This window comes from Xiphophorus hellerii, chromosome 7 (genome assembly GCF_003331165.1).
Source record: "Xiphophorus hellerii strain 12219 chromosome 7, Xiphophorus_hellerii-4.1, whole genome shotgun sequence".
Lineage (NCBI taxonomy): Eukaryota > Metazoa > Chordata > Actinopteri > Cyprinodontiformes > Poeciliidae > Xiphophorus > Xiphophorus hellerii.
The window spans coordinates 30,649,773-30,668,434 of NC_045678.1; positions in this window are offsets into that span (position 1 = coordinate 30,649,773).

The following is an 18,662-nucleotide window of genomic DNA, read 5'->3' on the forward strand; positions in this document are numbered from 1 at the left end:
ACAACAAAGTCAAACCCAACCAATGAGAAACCCAAGATAAAGACCAAATCTATGTCAGCTAGAGCACAAACAGCGTGGAGGCCCGGCGGTCCCGACCCGCTGACCCGACGTGGGACGTGCTGCTGCTCTGCACAGCTTTGGAAACTCAAACCCCGTCTGGCCAGACGGCGAACGCTCTGGCTGTGGGACAGGGCGGATCCGTTACACGGGCGACAGAGCAGCGGATTGTTTCAGCAGCGGCTCGTCTCGAGCGTTGGTTACAGCCGTGTCAGAAATCAGCAGCATGGAAAAAGGGTTTCGTTTTCAGTTCATTCGAAATGCAAAGATCACCTTTCACTGCGCTTCCAGAGCCAGTCTGCTCACACAAGCACAAACCGTTGATTCTTGGTTATTTCAAAAATAAAATTCAACATTTAACCTCTTTCTATGAAAGGAAAAAGATGTTTTAACCATTCAATAAGTTTGTGATGATATCTAGTAAATGGATGATTATTTTAGCAACCTGAACTAAAGGTAAACCATAGTCCATGTTTTCACATTCGCAAACCAAGTCCAAAATGAACCAGGCTGAAACATACGGCGCCATTTTGTAACGTTACGCAGTCAAAGAGAAATATTTTGCTTGTTTGTTCAATATTTAGTTGTGAACTGTGACATTTATAAATGAACAAAACCAACAGTTTAGCTTCTCAACTTGGCTTGATTGTAGCATAGTTAGGAAGCTACGTATGCTTCCTAACTATGCTAGAAAGTTATCTAAGCTTCCTTAGCTTGCTAGCTAAGTTTAAGAACTAATCTTCCTTAGTTTAGTTCCTAAGCTTAGTAAGCTAAGTAAGGAAGCTATCAAAACTTTCTTAGTTAGCTTAGGGACTAAGCTAAGAAAGCTAAATTATTAGCTTAGATAGGAATTTACCTAAGCTTCCTAACAAATCAATACTTTAGTTTCAAACTATATTCAATTAGCAAGTGAGTTAATTAGTTTGTAACTGTGATGTTTATAAATGAATGACATAGTAAAAATATGAAAAATTAACCCCCATTTTTTTAGACCTAAAAAGTTCAATAAAAACAAAAAAACAATCTGCAAAGTGATTTGCTTTGTGAATGTTTATTATTGAATATCTTGGTAAATAATCTCCATATGCACCATGATTCTCATTCAGAAGCAGTTAAATATTACAGTATAATATATTCAGTTCAGTTATATTAACCAAATAAACTCATCATGGAGGCTATTTTAACGTAGTTCTGACCCGTTTTGGGAAGCACTGCAGTGTGGAGTAAAAATCTGGGCTGACAGCTCCCTGCAGTCCTCACACACTTTGTCACTCTGCAGCAGTTGAGTGATGTCTCTTGGGGTTGTTATGACACTGCATGCCCACCTGTGCTCCCATTGACCCAAAATAACAGCACTTGCTGTAAATGGGTTCAGAAATAGCCTGAAGCTGAACAAGGACTGACATGGATACCCAGAGGGATGGAAGGGTCTTAAAAGTGAATTTTCCTCTAACACTAAGCTTTGTGACCAAGTAGGTATTATGACAGGGGGGTTTCCCTGTCAACACTGATTTATCACTTATTCCAACATTTAGAAGACAAAAATCTTTTTACATTGCAAAAATATTTTAGTTTCTTCTGTAAATATCTTACTACACTTGAAATAAGACAAAACTAACTTAGAAGTAACTTTTCAGCAAGATATAACAGTTTTTAAAGTCAATAATTCCTCAATTCCTTGGCAAGAAAGTGGGGAGTAGGCCAGTCATGCTAGCTTGACTTTGACAATCTTAGCATGTAGCTGCTCAACTCTGTTTATTTTCCTAAAAGATACAGACAGAAGTGAGACATAACTTTTCAGCAAGATATAAATACATTACGACAACTAGATATCAAGATCCAAGGGTCTCACATTTCACAGGTTAGGAAAAGTTTTCATTTACAAAAAACTTGACAAGAAAGTGGGGAGTAGGCCAGTCATGCTAGCTTGACTTTGACAATCTTAGCATGTAGCTGTGCTGTGGAAATCAGTGTGTTTCAGTTAATGCTAATATAAGGCTATAATGTTGTTCTATGAAATCATGAACTTAGTTTTTACACAGCTTCTCCACTTTTGTCTGTATCTTTTAGGGAAATAAGCAGATCTGGGCAGAGTATACTCCAGTAAGAGTAGTACTACTTCACCATGCTTTTACTCCAGTAAAAGTAAAAGGTAACCAAAGAAATTACTAAAGAGTAAAAAAGTATTTGGTAAAAAGTCTGGTCAAGTACAGAGTAAGTGATAAAATAGTGGAAACTTTGGTATTTCAAGGATGAAAATGACAACAATTAATTTAAGTAAGAAGAAATAAAATCAGGCAAAATATTTTTTTTCCAAATCAGTTTCTTTTAGTAAAAAAACTTCAGAACTTTAACAGAAACTGCAGGTGTGTGTCTGGTGAGTTTTTGGTTAAAACATGTTTGTTTTTCATTCAGTGAGGAGAAAATCCAGGAATTTCACTCAAGTAAGAGAAAAACTACTTCAAAATAAAGTTACTCCAGTAAAAAATCCAAAAAGTACTTTCTTTTGTTTTTTTTCAGAAAACATTACTCAAGTAAAAGTAAGTAGTTACTATCCAACTTTGGAAATAAGATGTCATTTGGCTTCATTATTCCAACCATGTAAGAAAAAAAGTGTTTCACGTCAAAAGTGTGAAAACCACAACCTCAGACTTGCTCATTATGATGAAACTGAAGATCATAAAACAGGCTATGAACGTTTACCAGTGTCATTATAACGTCGTCACATTACTGTGGCTAATTTACTGCTGCAACATGCAGGAAAATCCATCTGAATCATTCCCACCCAGCTAATCATGTTTGGATGAATGGGCTTTTTTCTAAGGATTTATTTAAACCACTTTGTCAAAACAAAGTCATTATGATGTCTGTGGTGCAGATTGAGTTTCTCCTCCCTGCCATGAGAGCAGATCTCTCCTCTGCAACAATCGTTTCCCTTGGAGGATCAAAGTGGCGGCTGGATGGGAAGCAACAGGCAGCGTGGATGAAAACATGACAGAACATTTATAACAATTAGATAATTAAGGATTTAAGCAATCCAAAGTTGTGCTGATGCTAATTTGAACATGTTGCTTTTTGATGCTTCAAGGCGTTTTGAGCGTCTGTGAGCAATAGAGAGCGGGACATGTGCGTTACAGGCCGGGCAGATCAAAGAAAGCTCTCAAAGCTCAAATAAAGGGAGGAGGGGAGAGGGATTTGTGATGGCGGACGTTCAGCCGTTCACAGCTGACTTAATTACAAACAAACATTTGCTGGAACACGGACGGATCAGAGTTCAGCTGATTTCTGGGCTCAATCGGCCCAAATGCAGAGCAGCTGTTTACAACTTGCTCTGGGATGGATGGATGCTAGCTAACCATTCAGCTAGCAAGCTAAATAGTTAGCTAATTGTTTAGCTAACTAGTTAGCTAACTTTTTAGCTTGCTAAGTAAATGTTGAGATTGAGCAGCATTGAATGTTTCTTTGAATTATATGGTTTGCTACTTTTGCTTAGCTAAATATCTCAGAACAAAACATTTAGTTAGCAAGCTAAATATTCAGTTAACTAAACTGAAACTGTATCTTGCTAGCTAAATATTTAGCTTGCTAGTTAAATGTTCAGTTTGGACTAAATATTTACATTGCTGACTAAATATTGAATTAGAAATGTAACAGTTTAGTTTATAAACTGAATATTTTGCTTGAAGCTAAATATTTGGCTTACTCGCTAAATGTTTGGCTTACAGCTAGACATTAATTTAGACAAAGCTAGCAAACTATATGATACAAAGATCTAACGCAACTGGATTTCAACATTTAAGCAAGCTAGCCTAATATTTAGCTTGCTAAGTACATGTTTAGCTTACTAAATGTATATCTATTCACAAAGCAACAAACTTAGCACCAAAAAATGCTTACCTACATTTATCTTTATATTTTGTTTACAATGTAACAGTTAGATTGTTATTATTAGCTAATTGCTAGCTAGTTAAGTATTTAGCTAGCTAACTAAATATTTATTTACCAATCTAATATTTAGTTAGCAAACTAAATATTTATCTAGCAAGGTGAATATTTAGCTCCGATATTTAATTTGTAAATTAAATATTTAGTTTGAAACAGTAACATTTATAAATCAATGAGTAACATTGTAAAAATATGACTTTGAGAAATGAAACCCCATTTTTTCTCTTCTGACAGATCAAGTAACCCAGATTATTGCCGTCAGGTTTTAACTGCGTAATCCGTATTAAGGATTAAGAACAAGATTTTAGTGTTTCTGTGTTTGGATGCTCCAAAAGCGCGATAACTGTGAGAATCAGCAGCTGAATATGAAGCAAAATATGAGCGCTGCGACAGAAAAGAGTCGCGTCAGGCCGGCTGTGTTTATTCAACCTGACTTTCTCATGGCCCCTCGTCTGTTTGGCGACGCAGCAGCAGCATCACTAATGCCTTTCAGCCGCAGCGGCTTCAGCTGCGCAAATAAAGGGGAAGCAGCCTGCATGCTGGGATAATGCGTTTGGGTTGCCATGTTTGCATCCTGACACCTGCGCGGCCTCAGATAAGGGTCAGAGCTGCGGTTCGGATCGCTCCGCCCGGAACGGCCTTTTGAGGGCGAGCCGGCTCCGCTTTATCTGCTGAACAATGAGCAGACAGGCTGCGCTGCGCTTTGGAAATGATTCAGATAAATCCTTCCCCCCGGCCACAGAGACGGGCTTGAACTGCAAATCAGAGGCAGCAGACCGGCGAGCGTGTGTACGTGCACGGCTCCAAATGAGATAATACGAGACTGAGGCGAAGCATCAAATGTCAGTTTAATTGAGTCGAATAATGGCGTTAAGGGTTGGAGAGGCGATGGGTCCATGGATAAATGGCTGGACGACCTCCTGCTGCCCCTTTAAGCAGCAGACACATCAGTTCATCATGCAGACTAATGCTTAGAGCCGGAGGTGCAACTTATTTATGTTAATGTTGAAAGGTTAAAGAGTGTTTTATCCTAGTCTGGTGGCAGAAAACTCACAAATCCTGATATAAATCTGGTTATTCTGATGTTTTCTCAGAGAAATCGTGCATCTTTTTGTGTTTTCTATACGGAGCTAAATTGGGGCTAAATGTTTGTTCAACTTTAAAAAGAAACAAAAGGATTTGAAACTGGAAAAAATAAAATAAAGGTTTGAAACTGGGGGAAATTATACAAAGATCTGAAATTATATTCAATTTAATAATAAAGAGGCAGGCTCACAGATACGCTTATAAAAAATGTCTGTGCTCCAGCTTTTGGTTTATGTTTTCATCTTCTATCAGTTTAATAGATGAACTCTCACCTTTCCCCATACCTGTCAAGCTTTGAGTTTGAGAATACGGGAAATGTCGTTTAGGGTAAGGGGCTTGTGGTGGTGGTGGGGGCGGGCGAACGAAATACGAACGATCAAACCTAATGTGGGCTGGAGGGGGGAGAGACGACCGGTAGACCAGGGGACGAAAGTAAGAACGGGGTGAAGCAATACGGGATATTTACAGCACCTTCGTCCGTCACACTCAGAAACTCTTCTACAGCCATGAACCGCCATGATGTTTTCCGCCACCCGTTTGTTGAGACCAGGATGATATGAAATTTATTGTGCGGTTCGTCCTTAAAGCTACACTTACACTGTAACCATCAACTACTCAGCCGCCTGCCGTGTTCAGTTTATCTGCTCACCTGTATAAATACCTGCAGCTCTTCCCGCCGTTCGCTTTGAACCAGCAGCTCCTGGAGGAGAAAGGCTGCCGTACTCCAGGCATCATGCCAGTCATTTTAATGGTCCCCCAAAAACGATGAAAACCCGGGCATTTTCATCAATTAATAAAATTTCCCCATGGACCACACTTGAAAATTGGACGTTATGCTGCTAACACTTAGCTTTCGTCAACAACTCAGAGGCAGAAGTCAGAGCTCCGCGCAACGCAAACAATGTTCCGGGTGGAACACGGTGCGCTAAATAATAAAACATAAATTAACGAAGCTTCGAGGCAGGTAAATTTTCATCGAGGAATTTTAATAATCGAGGTACTTGAATCATTCGAGGAATCGTTTCAGCCCTAGTTTCAATCTTATATTTTAATTTTTTTTGTTTTGAGCAAACCCCAATTTAGCTCCATACATGTCTATCTATTTTGAGCTGTTTTATGGCGTTCTGTCACTTTAAATCCAAACAAGCTGCAGCTGGCCACGCCCCCAAGTCAACGTTTACACAAACATGTGGAAATGGCTACAAACAGATGCATAATTATACAGCTACAGCTAAAAATATATATATTTATGTTTATTATTGTGTTCTAGAAATGATTTTCGACGTGACGTCAAACTGCAAAACCACCGATCCAACCGTTAACTTCTGTAAAGTTTGTCATGAAACCTTGCAGAATATCACTTTTATTTAGTTTATGTCACAGTAAAACTGGTGGTTTGTTGCTGCACGGTCGGCTGAACACACGAGGATGGAAAGCAAACTTGTCATTTTATTGTTGAAAGTAGAAATTAGCCGTCCATCTTTTTTAGCAATGACCTCTACGCGACTGCAGGAAAAGATTACTTTAATCTAATTTACTTTCGCCGAGTCAGACTACATGTCATGATTCAGACGGTTTCATAACGAACGTCTCGTATTATCGGTGAAACTCGGTGTGGAAATGTTTCTTCTGATGTAACGCTACGGTTAGCCAACGCTTGTAAAACACGTCTGACCTCCAGTGAGCTCATTCTCTCAGTTAAAAAACAAACGATAAGGAAAAGGTTTTAGGTAAAATATAAAAGTTCCCAGAATCAGAAAAGCTGCAGCTGGTTTTTTAGGATTGCTGGGGGGGAAATGTTGCAACCCCAGGTTGTCATGTTGGTCGCAGCCTCTCAGGAACGCTTCCTAATCCTGACATCTTCCCCCAAACCCCCTCTGTGTCTGAACTATACCCTTTTTATATCCGCACAGCAGGGGGCTGCTTGAGGAAAAGAAGAGGAGAAACAGAAGAAAATTCAATCTGAGTGCAAGCAAACTTCAGGCTGAGCATTTTCTCTGGCCTTTGGCTCCGTTTTCTTGCCAAACTGGATTTCTGGTGGAACCAGAACAGGACGGTGGATTCGGACTTTTATTTTGGTCACAATAAGATCAGATGGAAAAACAAACAAACTTTTGTTGTCACAAGCTAATCATCTGCCACTAAAACTCAGTTTCATCGTCTTTTAGAGTCAGAAAACCTTTGGAAAGTGTAAAACTGAAATTTTGATCTGTTTATATTTTTCAAAGCAGAGAAATAATTTCCCACTTTCTAAGGAAAAACTTTTTAAGATATCTCCTTCAAAACAGGATGCTCTCTTCAAAACATTAGCAATACTGTAGACCACAACAACCGGACTCAGAGTAAACGATGGTCTGATTATATGGAAAAAAGTGAGGCTCACATAAAAGGTTTTCTACTGAGACAGATGTTTAGAGAACTGGGAGCGTTTATGCTGGTGAAGCCACAACTGGAGCAGAAGTTACAGCGCCGACCAAAATGCTGCCAGGATTTTTGTTTTTTAAATTCTGAGAACTTTCAAATTCCCAGTTTAAGGTGCCGGTTTGGTAGATCTCCACACTAATGTGCTCTGAGACAATGTTTTACGCTTCCTTCCCCTTTCTGACTGGATAAGCCACCATGAAAATCTGTATGTCCCTGAAGACTATTGCAAAAATAATTACATAAGTCATTTAAAAGGATCAACGATTAGTCATATGAGATTTTATTCAAGAAAAATTTATTTCAGATGTAAAAGCAACACGGTAAAAATACTGTAAGTTGTTTATGCCGAAATGCATCCTGGGTAGATGATGTATGCTAGGTACAGCCCTAGCTAGCTCCGTCCAGCTAGAATGGTAATTTTTGCATATTGAGTAACAATCAGCCCTTTTTATTTAAGCTCTAGCTAATGATGGTAGTGCTAGCTAATGGTGCTATATCTAGCTAATGATGGTAGCTCTAGCTAATGATGGTAGCTCTAGCTAATGATGGTAGTTCTAGCTAATGATGGTAGCTCTAGCTAATGATGGTAGCTCTAGCTAATGATGGTAGTGCTAGCTAATGATGGTAGTTCTAGCTAATGATGGTAGCTCTAGCTAATGATGGTAGCTCTAGCTAATGATGGTAGCTCTAGCTAATGGTGGTAGTTGTAGTTAATGGTGGTAGCTGTAGCTAATATGGTAAACAGTAGACCACAAGGTGGTCACGTTAGCTTGTTTCAACTGATTTCTCATGTCTACTGATTCATGAAAACTCTGAGGTAGTTTGTCTTAATCAAGACGTTTTTGTGAAACTCCACAGCCTTGACTTCTTATGTTTCGTTTACAGACTCTAGTCCACTATTATCTACCCGCATCATCGGCCCATCATGCATTGCTCTGGTAAAAAAACAAAAAAAACAATGGTGACCTCTGTAGGTGAAAAGTAAAATTAAGATATAGAGTTTTTGAAGCACTTATGAGTTTTTACACAGCATCACATTGCATCTTGGTTTGCTTTAAGTCTGCTGGTCATAACAACTTAACCGTTTTCTCAAAACATTTTTACTTTAATTTCATATCCAGTCAGAGAGAAACTAATTCAATCTAAACTGGAAATCATGTCTAAGGCCAACCAAAGCCAGCTGTGTGGTTTCCTGATCTCTCTGCCTGACGCTTATTGTTGCCTTTCTGCTGCCGCGGCCTCAGAGGAAGCGGCTGGTACCGGAGCACCGAACACATGTGAGCGGGTCAGCGGTCGCCATGGCAACCCGCCACAAAGAGTCAGCATGGCCGCCAACGTGTCAGGCGCTGACAGCTCATTTCAGACATTTTTAGAAACTGCTTTGCTGTGATTTCTACTTCTAAATTCAGGCTCTTCCCCGTTTTACAGATTTTTTCTTTCTATTTTTCTGTCAGCGCAATTAAAGTTTAAAAAACCCATCAAAAAGCATCTTTCATGTAGCTTTTGTCTGCTGTTTGTTGTTTGGTATTTCCTATACGGTTAAAGAAATGCGTTTCTCTTCTGCTTTCTGTTGAGTTTTCTGCTCTAACATCTGGACTTGATTTTACAGGGAAAGCTGGACCTGCTGCACTTTGATGGAGAGGCAGAGATGAAGAGAAAAGTCTCTGGTGAGAGATTAAGACCTTGAACACGGAAACCATACTTTGCCTGTGGATAGATAGTCAGCAGAGTTTAACTGAAATTCATATTGAAAACATGGGAAAATAAGGAAAAAGTACATTAATGGCTGAATCTTACCTTGCTCTGTGAAACTGGAAAATATTTTGCAGGTTTATTGAAATAACGACTGGATAAATACAGCCAAAACAAACGAGTTAGCTAAACGCTAGCAAGAGAAATTGATTTCCAAAAATAAAGGAGAAATTCTACAACCGCAAAAATCTGACGCCACTCCATTTTTATTTACATTTTGTGAAGAAGGAAGTTGCCCTCAGTGTCTTTTCCAGAGGGTTAAGTGTCGTTTCCTTCAGTGATTCTTGGTGCAGCGCCCCCACAGGCGAGGAGGGGAACAGGTTGCTGGCTGAAAATGCAACAAACGTTGGTCAATCGAACCGAGTCTATTGGACTATCAGGTGAGAAAACTACGACAGCGTGTTAGAGCAGTTGACAGAAAAGAAGGTGGACTAAATTTTTACCAATAAACGCAAAAATTTAGAGATTGATCTCAGAAAAACAATAACATTTCTGAGCTCAAATAGTCAAAAATTTATGACATAAACAAGAAAAATTTTAGATTTATCCAAGAAATTTTCTAGAAAGAAAACTTGGAAATTTCTGAGATTGAAAAGTGGAAAATTTGCTAGAAAAAACAAAGAAATTTTGAGAGACATTTCTAGAAAAACTCAGAGATTTATCCATCCATCCATCCATCCATCTTCTTCCGCTTATCCGAGGTCGGGTCGCGGGGGTAGCAGCTTCAGAAGGGAGGCCCAGACTTCCCTCTCCCCAGCCACTTCTTCTAGCTCCTCCGGGGGAATCCCGAGGCGTTCCCAGGCCAGCCGAGAGACATAGTCCCTCCAGCGTGTCCTGGGTCTTCCCCGGGGCCTCCTCCCGGTGGGACGTGCCCGGAACACCTCACCAGGGAGGCGTCTAGGAGGCATCCTGACCAGATGCCCGAGCCACCTCAACTGGCTCCTCTCGATGTGAAGGAGCAGCGGCTCTACTCTGAGTCCCTCCCGGATGACTGAGCTTCTCACCCTATCTCTAAGGGAGAGCCCAGCCACCCTACGGAGAAAACCCATTTCGGCCGCTTGTATCCGCGATCTCGTTCTTTCGGTCATGACCCAAAGCTCATGACCATAGATGAGGGTGGGAACGTAGATCGACCGGTAAATCGAGAGCTTCGCTTTTTGGCTCAGCTCTCTCTTCACCACGACGGACCGGTACAGCGCCCGCTTGACAGCAGACGCTGCGCCAATCCGCCTGTCGATCTCCCGCTCCCTTCTTCCCCCATTCGTGAACAAGATCCCGAGATACTTAAACTCCTCCACTTGGGGCAGGACACCCCCCCTGACCCGGAGAAGGCACTCTACCCTTTTCCGGCTCAAGACCATGGCCTCGGATTTGGAGGCACTGATCCTCATCCCGGCCGCGTCACACTCGCAGAGATTTATGAACTCCAAATATTTGCTTGAAATAAATTATATTTTGAGATTAATCTCAGAAATTTGCTAGAACAAAGACACTTCAGAGTTGCAAAAATTTGCAAGAAAAAACTCAGAAATTTTATAGACAAACCTTGGAAATGTCTAAGCTGCAAACGTGAAAAATGTGGAAATTTTCAGAGTTTCAAAAGTGGCAGAGACTCCCGATATGCAACAAAATGTATTTAAGAGCTAAAAAGTGGCTATGTCCTGTTCAAGCTGCTCCGTGTCTTTATTTCTTTATTTGTGAGTATTTTTTCATGCTTTCATACTCGATCACACCCAGCAACCATTCGCTCCGCTCCGTCCAAGTTGTGGCTCCAGGGAACATGCAGTCCGCCTGCTGACACCTCCAAAGATTTATCTCAACTTTCTGATTAAACGGGGGAGAAACCTGGGTGTGGATTCACACATTCAGGCTGATTCTAGGAAATTAATCTGGCAGCCTGCAGGGCGGCTCGGCCTGAACTGTTTTTAGTTTTTCCTAAATGCGTGAAAAGAGCTGAAAGCATGAAGGTGGCAGCGCTGATAAGAGCTGGTTGCTTTTAATGCTTTAATCTCTTTGACATTAATCGGTTCATTTATGAATTATTCAGCCCATCAGACACAAGAAATGTGAATATTTTCCTCCCAGTTGTTTGTTTCCTCCATTTCTTGACCTCAGTTCTTTCTGTCATGAAGTTTATTTACTTAAAACTCATAACACATGGCTCATTTATTTCTGATTTCTTCTTCTCCACCCATGACCTTCCATTAAAGCCTCTGTCGTCAGTCTTCACCTTCCCTTTTTTATTTTAGCATGCATTAACATGAACAAAGTGGGTTTTTGTTTTCTCTGTCTTGGAAGTAAAAACATGAGTCTGGTGAACCTTTTGCAATCCCACAGAAAAATCTGCGTCCGTTTCCTTCCTTTCCTCTTCGGTTTCCTGCATTCTCCAGAGATTGGGTCTTCAGCCCACCCCGAACCCAGTTTCCCAACGTTGAGACGCGCTCACGCCCCGGCGGGCGGCCTCACACACTCCCTCACTCAGGGAGAAAACAACAGAAAACAGGAACTTCAGCTTTAAACAGTTTCGTTTGCTATTGTTCTGCCCTGTTTTTCGCTTCGGTCACTTTGGGTCAAGACTGATTATTCATAAAGCAAACCTCACCCAGCACTGCTCTCACTCTGAGGGGTCAAAGTTCATCTCAGAATGAATAAACTATACAGCAGGGTTGTCCATAGTGCAGCCCGGGGGCCTTTTGTGGCCCTTGGACTGATTTAAGAATCGCACAGGTTTGTTTATTTTAATCGGGATAAAATTATTACCAACAATTTTTATAATTTTTTCTTCAAAGAGTTTTTGCGGCGCTAGTGGCTCGTATTTTTTGAGACAGTAGGCAGACAGGAAGGAGGGCAAGACATGCGGCAAAGGTCGCCGGGACCGGGAGTCGAACCAGCGACGTCCGCGTCGAGGACTAAGGCCTCCAAACATGGGGCGTGCTAACCCCCTGCGCCGCCACAGTGTGATGTACTATGTAAAATGTTTGTGTTTATATTCTAAGCTTTTACAGCACATACTTAAATTTAAGAGCTTTTAAGACACGTTAGGACCATTGTAAATTAAATTTAAGACCTTGATCTTCACATAAATTAGCAGTTATCCATTATAAACAAAAAGCCAGCTAGCTCGTAGATAGTTAGCGGTAGATTCAACTGTCTCAAGTCACAGAACGCAATAAATTTTATGAATTTAAGATATTTTCAGGTCTTAGTTTAGATACATTAATTTAAGACCTTAAAAAGACATTTTAAGACCATCATAAATGGAATTTAAGATTTCACAGAATATGCCTAAACGTTGTCCATAATTATCAGCAGCGTCTTCTGTCTCGAGTCACAGAATGCAGTGAAGATGAATGTGTGTGACCAAAACTTTTGACTGAAAGAAAAGTCCTGCAAAAACAAAAAATACATAAAATCCATCCATCAATCCAAGATGGATGGATGTGCCAAGAGCGCCGTTTATTTTCTCTGGAGCTGATTGGCTGGACATAAGAAACCTGTAGGTACTGATTAGCCTGTGGCGGCGCCAGGACGGTTTCCACTGGGTGTGTTAACGTATGATAAACTGTAATTAGCTGTTAAAATAATCAGTTAAAATAATTTCCATTGATAGTATAAAACAGCTCAAAGTGCTGATTCTGATGGAAAGGAGTCACAGCGAGTTATGGGGCTTTAGAGCTGCTAGTTTCCATGGAAACGACCCGTTTTCTTGGACTAACTCACTGATTGTGAAGTTCTGCTGTAAGATGATCTGAATACTTCCAGGTTTCATCCAATGGAGCCAAACTCGGTGCTTTAACTAGGACGGGTTGTAACCGAGCCGGAGTTATGACTTCCTCCGCTTGCTGCCAAGTTTCCCTTTTGGACAGAGAGAATATTTCAGGACTTCCCTTTTCTGCTCCAATCCTCCCACCGATGGCGGTTCTGCTGGATGCACCTGCTCCTGCAGCTCCAACTGCTGACCGCTGGAATAAAACACGGACTTCCTGGATCGCAGTGAATTCATCACTTCAGCCAAAAATTAAAATGGTTGCCATTAGTAAAGCTACACTATAAAAAATTAACATTAATAATTTGGGTTGTCATAAGAGAAAAAAATGGGGCTCACATTTTCTAATTAAATATATGATTAGTAATTAAATATTTGGCTTGATAATAAAGTATTTATTTAGCAAACTTATTTATCTCAGACCTAAAAATTCACCTTTAAAAACATGTAGTTTATAGCTAAATATTTACAGTAGTTAGCAAACAAATAATTTAGTTAGTTAGCTAAATAAGCATGCTAACTAAATAGCAAGCTTAATAAGCAAGCTTAGTAAGTTAGGTTTAATATTTAACTAATATTAATTAATAATCATTAATTTCACTAATAATATTAGCTAATTAACTACTAACAGGTTTTAGTTTGCCAACTAAATAGTTAGTTTAGAGCTAAATATTTAGTTTCCAGACAAAATATTTAACTTAGTAAGCTTGCTAGTTAAATATTTAGTTTGAATAATTGGTTAACTATATATTTAGTTCAGAAACTAAGTACTTAGCTTATTTAGCTCTAAACTAAACATTTAGCTGCCAAGCTAATGTTGTGATTTAAACTCGACGGACCCAAAGCGTGTGAGCACACGAACAGGAAATCAGCCAACACAGAAGAGTTTACTTTTTTTTTTCTTTTTTAGCGCTAGAAAAGAGAGACGCTTACCCTCACAGGCTAATTTGTTGTGAAGTGAATATAACTGAAATTATACAGCATCTGATCAAAAACGGACGATCCATTCCTATATCTAAGACACGCCTATTGGTCGCCTGATGTGTTACGTCAGCTTCAGTTTCCATTTCTACAAAGGCCTTTGTGTGAAAGTGAAACATGCCAGGTGTGTAAAAGCTTATGAGTGGTTGTCCTTGATAAGCGTCTCAACACTAATTAAGCTAAATCTTTAGTTCCAAAACAAAATAGCTTATATAGCCTGCTAACTAAATGTTTGTTTAGGTTGTTAACTAAGTTTTTAGTTTCTAGCTAAATATTTAGCTTATTTGGCTTGGTAACTAAATATTTATAACTTGGTGAAAAAGGAAAACTTCCTGTTTGTTTCTCTTATGACCAGCTGAATAACGTATTACTGTTCATTTGAATGCTAGAAATTTTCATCAATAATAAACTTTTCTGAGGAGCTGGTGACTCCAGATGATTCAGAAAGTCTCCACAGCAGCTCCCGTCTTTCATTTCCACCGCTCTGCTTCTCTGCTGCAGCAGAATCGCATGAACATTTTCCCGTCTGACTCTGCAACGTTTTGGTTTCCTCCGGCCTCCGGTCGATGTGCGAGCCATAAGCACTTGGAGGCCCGTCTCTGAAACTGTTCCTGAGTGCTTCAAGCTGTGTGGGTTGGCTTTTTTTCCCTTTATTTCATAATGCGACATTATGAAAGCCGACTATGATCAGAGAGTGAAGTGTCACTTGAAGGGAGCTGGCGGTCATGTTGTGTTAGTCATTGTTTTGATGAGTCATTCATGCACCAGAAGAAGAGAGTTCTGCGTCAGACAGAAAATACACTGAGCTGTTTCCATGTCATCGTTAACAAGATCCAGCGGCTCGCTCCCCTACTCCAGCCTGACAAGGAGCACAAGAAACTTCTCATCATGATTTACGTCTATAATTCTAATTCTGTTTACGTTTCAGCAAATTAAGGTGATTTCCTGTGCGCAACAATCATTAGTGGATAAAAACACACAAAACCTGAACAGTACTTACCCAGGAGTTGGAAAGGAGGCAGCAAAACCATCAAGCAGCAAAAGCAAATGAAGTGGATTAGCAGAGCTGGACATGTTACTGTGGAATATCGTCCACTCATGACGGCAGCATGATGGAGCAGCTCTGTTATTTTAGCTCTGATTTTTCTTTTTTCTACACTTTTAACAGTTGTTATGATGTGTAACCGTGGTAACAAGGTATTGCTTTTACAACTGGCAGCAGCTAGTTAGCATCTTCAAAGCTCAAATAATACCTGAACTTTAACCCCAAATCCCAGAGGAGTTGAACAGGAAGCTTCATGGAAGAGAGAGAAGGACCCTGGCGTCCCTCATGATGAACTAGGATCTTCTCCCCTACTCCAGCATCTCTCTAACCGCAGATTAACGCACTAATACATTTAAATAACCAAAACAAATTGTGGAATATCGTCTCTTCTGCCTGGAAAATGACTTGCTAGCATGAACAACAGTCTTCAGTCAGAGGCCTCTCCAGATTAGTTGCGAGACTGACTGCTACTGGAGCTCCTTCCTATGTACAGCATCACCACCAATAACAATGGACCTGAAGATACTTCAACATTTATCTTAATTTTGGGATGAATTAAGTATTTTTCATTGAGTTTGGTTGAATTATTTAGTCAGTTGTTTCTATGTTTTGCATTTGGTCTGAACATCTTGAATCGCCTCCTCCGCTCGGTGTGTGTCTCGTCCTTGTTGCTCAGTGCATGAATATAAATTGATGCTTGAGTCTTCTTTTTTCTCATTTGAGGTTTAAACGCAGCAATAAAACGTTCCCTTTCCCTTCCTGCTGTCTGACACAGAAGCCCGGCGGCACTCCCACACCGAAGCGGAGCTGAATTCAATATCGTTTCCTTAATTACGTTCAAGTATGAGCGAAGGGTGAAAGAGGGGCCGAGGATTTCAGTAAACAACCTCTGACTGTTTACACAGACGTCTTATCTGAGGGATGAAACACGAAGAAGATTACTGCTGCTGCAACAAGCTGAGGACAATCTGTGCACCTTAGTGACGAATAGCGATAATAATCAGAAAAGGGACAAAATAAAGTCTGAGGACATTAAGACGCTCCTTTTCTGACTGATGTTCGTTATTTCTACAGCTTAGGTACTTTTCCTCATGACATTATTTACCATGCATCATTTTCCTTCCACTTCACTTTAATTCTTCACTAGCATTTTGTTGTAAGATTACAGAAAATCCCAGTAAAATACCCAAAATACTGAATTTGTGTTTCTAACATGACAAAATATTACAAATTAAACACGGTGAACATTTCTGCAAAGCAATGTAATCATATTTTCTAAATTAATTTCATTAAACTCCGTCTGAATGAGAGCCAAAAACACATTTAAATCCTCTTCGTTATTGGGGTGTACCACAGGGCAGTATTATTGGACCTCTGCTTTTTTTCACTCTCCCTGCTTTGACTAGGACATCTCTTTTTATGTAGATGATATTCAGTTAAACTTCCCTTTGAAAAACGTAGAACACTGTTAACCAACATTAGAAACTGTTTGCTGATCATTTTTCAGAACAGATTTTCAGATTTGGGCCAAACAGCATCAGTAGAAAAACCAAATATCAACTTTTCAAAATATTTGGCATCACATGAAGAAACCCTGGCAGTGGGAGCTGCTAGCTAAAAATGTACTTATGTTAACCAAACTAATGGTTGTTGTTTTGGAGGAGCTTAAGAAATAAATTCAATTGATTTGATTTTTCACATCAAACTGAAATTTTCTTTTGAGTCAAAGTCAAGTTTTTGATTTCAATATGGAATTAGGAATATTTGGAAAAGCTGCTTTTGGGTTCATTGTTTTCGCCTTTAATGGGATAATTCTGACTATCAGTCATTTTCCCCGGAGCCGGACTCCAACAGCGGACAGGATGTTTATCTGTTCGACCTCAGGATCTGTTTCCTGAGGATTCAACCTTCAGCAGGCTGCAAGTTTCTGTTTGCTTCCTGTTAAAATACACAATAGCAGTGATTTTACTCTTTAATCTCACATGATGATTTACTGGAGACGCTTAAAAAGAGAATATTTTGTAAAAATCTAGGTATTTGCAGTTGATTGTAATTTAGTAAAAGGGAAAGAAATTACCAAACCGAAAGTCTGTTTCTACAGAATAAATTTGCGCCAAAATTTTTTTCTAGAAAAAAACAAGGACATTTCTGAGCTCCAGAAGTAAAATAATTGCTTGAAATTATTTTGGGATTAATCCCAGAAAATTTCTAAAAAAATATATGGAAAAGTCCAAATTTTTAAACTTTTGAAACTCAGAAATTTCCATGTTTTTTCTAGAAATTTTCTGAGGTTAGTAAAAAAAAAAAAAAATCTGACTATTTTTTTCTAGTAAATTTTTAACTTCTTAAACTCTTGAAAAGTTCTGTGATGAGTTTCTGGAGCATCATGGTTTCAGGTTGTTTATTTTAAAGTTTTTCCTGTTTTCTATGTTTTCTCTTTAAGCGCAGAGTTTCTGCACAATCGCAGGAAGACTCTGGGTCCAGTCAGCGGCTCAGACGAACCTTTCACTGTGTGATTGAGGCTCGTCTTGATGGGAGACGTCCTGGACGCCTCGTCTGTCCGGTACCGGAGCCGGGAGGAAGCGGCTGGATCCATAAACATTCCAGTCTGAGCAGCTGAGTGACGGACTGGACCGGACCGGACCGGACCGGAAAACCATGCTGGGTCTTCATATGGCAGCAGAAACAAACCGTCACAGTAAAATGAGAAAATCTTCATGAGAAGTTCTTATTTTAGATGTTGTTAACTAGCTTGAATTGTCAAAATTCAAGCTAGCTAAAAGTCTTAAAATTCTTTCAATTTTAAGACTTGAACTCTTAAAATTGAAAATTTCTTGTTAAACGGTTTTGCAAAGAAATGTCCCTAATTTAATATATTAGATGAAGTTGAAGAAGTTGAACGTTTTTAAAAAAATAAAAAATTATTTCATTCTGAATTTTTATGTTTACTTGCTCAGTAATAAAGTAAACATACAATATTTTAATAAAACAAAGTAGAAAGGAACAACAGCGCCAATGACATTTTTGCATACACCTCAGAAAGTTTGCAGAATTTAACTCACCATCTGGAGAAAGCCATGCTGAAAATGTCCCCTCTGAGCTTCCGTAGGGTCGTAAAACGTTCTGTTTTATCGTTGAGACTGAAGCCTTGTTGTGAGATCCAGTGGGACCGGCTCCAGCTGAATGTTGGGACTCATCCAGCGTCGCTGACAGATTTAGCACGGAGCTAAATCCCTGAACCGCTGGTGTCAAATCCAAGGGTAAAGGAAGTCCGGCTGTCGCAGCGGTGCTGTTTACGTTGCCATGGATACGCAGCCTGCAGAGCTGCAGCGTGTTTAGCGGCACTGCTGTCTGCAGCGCAGAAACCTTAAACATGCAAACTATTGACGGCTGACGCTGTGTCGCTACAGGACAGACAGACAGCGACAGCCTCGGTCTCCTCTGTCCTCAACCCGAGCCGCCAAACGGCCTTCAGGGCGAAGAGCTGCAGGCTGAATTTAGACCGAATGAGTGAGGCAGAAAGCTGCTGACGGAGGATTTTACCTGTTAGGAAACAAAATGGAGTCCCAGAGCCGGAAGGAAACGTTTAGCTTCAGATTTGATCAA